A 6,694-nucleotide genomic window follows, 5' to 3' on the forward strand; every position below is an offset into this window, starting at 1 on the left:
GAGTCATTAGGGTGGTTTTGCAAAAACGCCATGACCACCCTTCTCTTTCTCTTCTTTGAGCGCGAGGAATCGGTTTGAGCTGCTGAGCGCCCTGCTTGCTGTTGGTTCTTTGATCGTCTGGAGTTTTGAGCTGATTTGGAGGAGGCGGGGGTGAACCGGTGGAGGGATGTCGCGGCGGCTGTCGTTGCCGGCGGGCGAGCCGGTGACGGTGACCGTGTCGCCGACGAGAGGGAAGGGTGCTGGAGGCGGGAGCCCCGGGGATGGGGTCGTGAGGAGGGGGTCCGGGCTCACCAGCCCCGTGCCTAGGCACTCCATCGGCTCCTCCACCGCGACGCTGCAGGTCTCGCCGGTGCGCCTGAGCGGGGGGAGCCGGTACGCGTCGAGGGACGGTGCCGACGCGAGCGCCGAGTTCGTGCACTACACCGTGCACATCCCGCCCACGCCGGACAGGACCACGGCGTCCGCATCCACGAACGCGCCCGCGGCTAAGGAGGAGGGGGAGGTGCTTTCGGAGAGGAGCTACGTCTCCGGCACCATCTTCACCGGCAGCCTCAACTGCGCGATGCGCGCCCACGTGCTCAGCAACTCTGCCGACGGCGCTCGGCCGGCCGCCTCCGTCAACATGTCCTGCAAGATGCGCGGCTCCGACATGCCGGCGTTGGCGGCCACCCGCCTTGTGACTGCAGCTTCATGATCTGCGAGGAGTGCTACATGGACTGCGTCGCCGCCTCCGGCAACTACCCAGGCTACAAGGAGGCCTACTCCGCCGGCAGCGACACCGACGACTCTGTCGACAAGGACGACTACGACGCCATCTCCTCGTCGGAGGAGAGGGACCAGATGCCCATGACATCCATGTCCATGCGCTTCTCCATGGTGCACTCCATCAAAATGCCCATGCCCAGCAACAACGGCAAGCCGGCCGACTTCGACCACGCCCGGTGGCTCTTCGAGACCAAGGGCACCTACAGCTACGGCAACGCTCTATGGCCCGAGAACGAGCACGGCGGCGGCGGCAACAGCGCTGGGGCCACCTCCGGATTCGTCGGCATTGTCAGGACCCCGATCCTAAGTCACACCGATCTAGCATGTAACACATCATATCACTTTGCGGCCTCACGCACGGTATTCCCACGGGTGCCACCTTACCTGGCCCGGGACCGTTTGCGCCTTTTGGCTCACGTATATGATAGTGTCGCTAGCATCCATATGACAAAGAACCCGGGCCGACATGGCTAGTCGTGAACCCAAAGCGGCACTAACCCATGGGGACAGGCATACATGAATCAACCTCGAGCATGTCGGTCAACAGCGTGTGAATCCGGGCTGTAGCACTGGGCTAACAGGACTCCGGTAACCCGGGCTGTAGCAGGCTAAGCAGGACTCCGGATGTCACCGCGTGACATTTTCCCAAAGGGACAGACACAGGAACGAAGTGAAACACATGCCGGCCAGTCAAGTGTCCTGAGCAGTAGTGCTGGGCTAGCAGGACTCCGGTGAACCGGGCTGTAGCGGACTACTATGGCTCAAGGAAGCACTAGACTACATTTCCCCATAAGAGAGGCTGCCAAGGATAAACAACTAGATTGTCGGATCCCACACATACCAAGCATTTCAATCATACACACAATATGCTCGATATGTGTAAATACAACATGGCATCACAACAAGACTCTACGACTCAAGTATTTATTCATTAGGCTCCGAGGAGCGAGATATTACAAACATGGGTCTCATGACCCAACATTCAGAGCATACAAGTCAAAGCACATGCGGAAGCTTAACATGTCTGAGTACAGACATCTACAAATGAAAAAGGCTGAGAAGCCTGACTATCTACCAGATCCTGCCGAGGGCACAAGATCGTAGCTGAGGTATCAAGCTAAACGTCGAAGTCCACACGGAACTACTAGCGAGACTGACGTCTCTCTGCAAAACATAAAATAGGCAAACGTGAGTACAAATGTACGCGGCAAGACTTACATCAGAACTAGCTACATATGCATTAGTATCAACAAAGGGGGCGGTGGAGTTTGACTGCAGAAAGCCAGCTTTGACTCGGTGGCTATCCTGAACTACGACCGCAAGTAACTCTTTTGAGGTGGCGCACACGAGTCCACATATTCACCATATCAATACACCACTATGGATCCGCTCCCGTCTTCCTACGAGAATGCCATCCATAGCACTCACGCTTATCTTGCGCATTTTAGAGTATCCACTTTCACTTGTCTATGAACTGATATAGGCAACCCAGAAGTCCTTTACCGCGGACACGGCTATTCGAATAGATGATATTAACCCTGCAGGGGTGTACTTCTTCACACACGCTCTCGCCACTTACCACCATGTACACGTCGTGTATCTCGGCAACCTTCAAGCAGAAGCCTGGCGAGGGAGTCGGCCACGACCTGACTAACCACACAAGTCTCTAGTCCAGGTTTATCGCCTATTCGGGTTCCATCCGCAAGGAGATCCGGCCGGGGTGTCGCTCACGGCCCCAAACGATGTGTACAGGGTTCCAAGCCCACCAAACGGGCGACGCTTGGCATACACGGCCATGGTGCCTAGTCTGTCCCAAGCCCACCTGTACCGGGTGCCACTTGGTAGACTACTGACACTACCTACAAACACCAGAAACTAGTTGCAACTCCTGGACAGAGATCAGGTTGGTTAATAAGTCGAGAGGGGCACTTAAGCATTCCAATGCGTGGTAGTAACTGTTCATGGATCACAAACACAGAACTCAGTTCCTGAGGACGGCTGCAATGAGACAACCCACCATGTACTCCTACATGGCCTCTCACCGCTACCTTTACCAAATCGTGTTCACACACTTAGCTCTCAACAGTAGGACATGTTCACCACATTCCAATTCATCCCCGATGAATCAGACCTGACTCAACTCTAAGCAGTAGCAGGCATGACAAACAAGCATGAATGAGTAGGCACATCAGGGCTCAAACAACTCCTACTCATGCTAGTGGGTTTCATCTATTTACTGTGGCAATGACAGGTCATGCAGAGGAAAGGGGTTCAGCTACCGCAGCATGTAACAGTTGAAACGTTGTTGTCCTAATGCAGTAAAAGAGAGCAGGAGCGAGAGAGTGGGATTGTATCGGAATGAACAAGGGGGTTTTGCTTGCCTGGCACTTCTGAAGATATTATAGTTCTTCATCGGTGTCATCGATCACATCGTCGGAAACACGTCTATCGAGAGGGGACAAACACCGGCAACTGAGAAAGAACACAATCAATGCGATGCCACAATATGATGCATGATCATGACATGGCAACATGCTGTGATTTGAGCTAATGCATCTAGCTATGATTTAAATGAAGTTGGTTTGAATACATGATTCAAATTCCAACTCCATATATGATTATTTAAATGCCCTTTATTTGTTTTGTCCAAAACAGAGGACAAACATTGTTCAAACATGCATGAAAATGGTACAGATGGATTCCTTGAATTTTTCTGATAATGTTTCATATATAAAACTTTTCATTTGGAGTTACGTTTGAATTACTATGAATTTTTGAAGTTTAAATCATTTTCTGGATTTTCCTGGATTATTTAGAATTAACAAAATCTAGTAAATGATTTACTGCATCAGCATGACATCATGCTGACGTCAACGGTCAACGGTCAATGGAGAGGCCCAGGTCAAACTGACCAGTGGGTCCCGCGTGTCAATTACTAACTAAACTATCCTGGTTTAATTAGCGCTAATCCTAGATTAATTAGTAGGGTCGGGCCCGCGTGTCAGTGACTCGGAGGGGAGTCAAACCCAGCCAACCGGGGTCAAACTCGCCGGAGTTTACCCGCGGCTCGTCGCCGGCGAGGCCAGAGACGGCGGAGGCATTGGGGTTTCGTCCCACGGCGACCAAATCGAAGGCCGAGGCCATCTACGGAACGAGGAGACTTCTCCGCGTCGAATGGTGCGAGCGGGAGGAGCTAGGGTGGAGCGAGCTCGCCGGAGTCGAGCTCGTGGCGGCGGCCGGCGTTCGGCGTTAGCGGGTTAGGCACTACGGCGCATCTCGGGTGAGCTGGTGAGGTCCACGGCTTCCTGGGAGTGCCCTGCGTGCGGTGACGCGCTCGGTTTAGATGGAGACAAGCCAAAACGGCGACGATGACAAATCCGGCGCCGGCGAAGTCTCGGCCTCGACGGGAACGAGGACTACGCTGCGGTATTGAGCATGGGGGCAGGGGGGTTCGGTAGAGGAGCTCACGGCGAGTCGGACGAGGGTCTCAGAGAGCTCGGGGAAGGTCTGGAGTCGTCGGGCCGGCGGACGCGATCTCCGGCGTCCGAGCTTGAAGGCGATGATGGTGAGGACGTTGCGGCGCGTCTGGCAGCGTGCGGCTCGTCGAGGAGGTCGAGGGAGTCGAGGCGGAGCTCGTGGGCAGGTCGGAGAGGCGAGGGGAGCACGGTGGCTGCGGGTTTCACGGCGGCGAGCGCTTGACAGTTGCGGCCATGGCAAGGAGAGGGCGAGAGAGAGGGCAGACGGGGAGAGTGAAACGTCCAGGGGTTCGGGGCGGCGCCGAAGAGAAGGCCCGAGGCATCGCGGTGGCCTCGATAACGCAGGCGAGCAGGAAGGTGCGTGGCGCCGCGGGCGCGCGTGTGCTGTCTCCCTCCTCTGCCTACTGGCAGAGGTAGGTGATGACTGGCACGGGCCAGGTGGGTTGGGCAGCACAGCTGGGCCGCTGGGCTGTAGGTAAGCGCCAGGTAATTCCTTTCTCTCTCCTTTCAGTATTTTGTTTCTGTTTTCTATTTCTGACATTTGTTTTAATTTGGTTTTTGAACCAAACTAACTTTGTTGCTTCTGATATATTTTGCAGGGACTAAAAGGATTATTCCAAAGCTCCTCAACAAAAATCAGAATTATTGAAGAAATAAAGTATTTATAGTATTTATTTGCTCCAATTCAAAATACAATATGTGTTAATTCAACAATCTAAAATGTCATGCAAAAATGTGCATCACCTCTGGTTGCTGTTTCCAGCATTTCCCAAAAATGATGAACATTTTTTAAGGCCATTTGGGTTCACTGAGAATTATTTTAGTTGAACCTGGTGGATTCCTTTTTATGCTAGGGTTTGAACATCCCCCATTTCAAGTTCATTTAAAAATTTAAACATGATGCACACATGAAAGATGAAGGGCTAGCCTAGTGCATACCGGGACTAGGGATGTGACAGGCATCGAGGAGCCGCCCAACTTCGGTGCCCGCTGCTGCCGGCCCCTGACGAGGAAGACCAGCGTCTCTCAGGCCATCCTCAGCCCATACAGGTACCAATTCCTCGTGTAAAAACAAGCGACATGGATGTCTGACGGCTCCCAGTGGGCCGGCACTTGGCTCGCCGGGGCGACGGATCACGCGCACGGCAACTACGCTGGCATCATTCAGGTGATTGATCGAATCCATAGATGTTGTTGCAGCTGACATACTAATTCCTTTCGAAATGCTTGTTCAATCGATTCGAAATGCTCATGTATCTTCTCCAAATGATTGATGAACGCGCAGGCAATGCATGCGCAACCGACGTCGGAGCCAGTGCTTGGCGGTGAGCCGGCGGAGTCCGGCACGCTGATCGACACGACGGGCGTGGACATCCGGCTGCTGATGCTGGTGTACGTTTCGCGCGAGAAGAGGCCCGGGTACGACCACAACAAGAAGGTCGGCGCCATGAACACGCTGGTCAGGACGAGTGCCATCATGTCGAACGGGCCCTTCATCCTCAACCTGGACTGCGACCACTACGTGCACAACTCGGCGGCGCTCCGCGAAGGGATGTGCTACATGCTCGATCGCCGCGGCGACCGCGTATTCTACGTGCAGTTCCCGCAGCGGTTCGAGGGCATCGACCCCAACGACCGGTACGCCAACACAACCTCGTCTTCTTCGATGTCGCCATGCGCGCCATGGACGGGCTGCAGGGCCCCATGTACGTCGGCACAGGCTGCATCTTCCGCCGCACCGCTCTGTATGGGTTCAGCCCGCCGCGCGCCACCAAGCACCACAGCTGGCTCGGCAGGAAGAAGATCAAGCTGTTCCTGAGGAAGCCCACCGTGGGGAAGAAGACGGACAGGGAGCTGGTCATGGCGTTTTTGCAAAAATAATCCCGGATCGAGTAGTATTCACCCTAGGATCGACTACGTGGCGGTCAAAGCTTAGCTGGCGGCCGCTGACTCGGCCAAGTCAGCGAATACGTAGACGAAATCATACATACGGACCAAAGTGAACCCTGTGCGCAAATATATGCCCCTTAGTTCGGGTATTTTGAAGTAGTGGTACCAAAGTGTCATCCGGCTCAAGTTTTATGACCTACAGTGAATTTTTCTCATTGAGTTATTACGGCGTGCCTCTGTTGTGTGCATGTTTAGACTAGGGCCCTGTTTGGATACTCTAACTCAGTTAGAGGTTAGAGTTAGATTCTAACCCTGAACTAACCCTAAACTAACTCTAACCAAAGAGATGTTTGGACGGCAGGGTTAGATGGAGCGCGGATACGGCGATGCGTCTTCACGGGCGGTGCGAGAGGGAGGGAGGGAGAGGACGAGAAGCTTCGAGGAAGTGCGGAGGGATCTGCTGCGGGAAGAGCGAGAGAAAATGATGTTTTTTAGTGGTGCCAAGAAGAACTAACCCAAATAAGCACATCATGGGTGGGTTAGTTTTTTAGGATGGGTTAGAT

At 53.8% G+C, this 6,694-nt stretch overlaps 1 pseudogene; it reads left to right on the forward strand.

The window, feature by feature from the left end:
* Nucleotides 1–166: 166 nt before the first annotated feature.
* LOC125532932 lies at nucleotides 167–6,122 on the forward strand (annotated as a pseudogene).
* The last annotated feature ends 572 nt before the right edge of the window (nucleotides 6,123–6,694 follow it).

This window comes from Triticum urartu, chromosome 1 (assembly GCF_003073215.2).
Source record: "Triticum urartu cultivar G1812 chromosome 1, Tu2.1, whole genome shotgun sequence".
Classification (NCBI taxonomy): domain Eukaryota; kingdom Viridiplantae; phylum Streptophyta; class Magnoliopsida; order Poales; family Poaceae; genus Triticum; species Triticum urartu.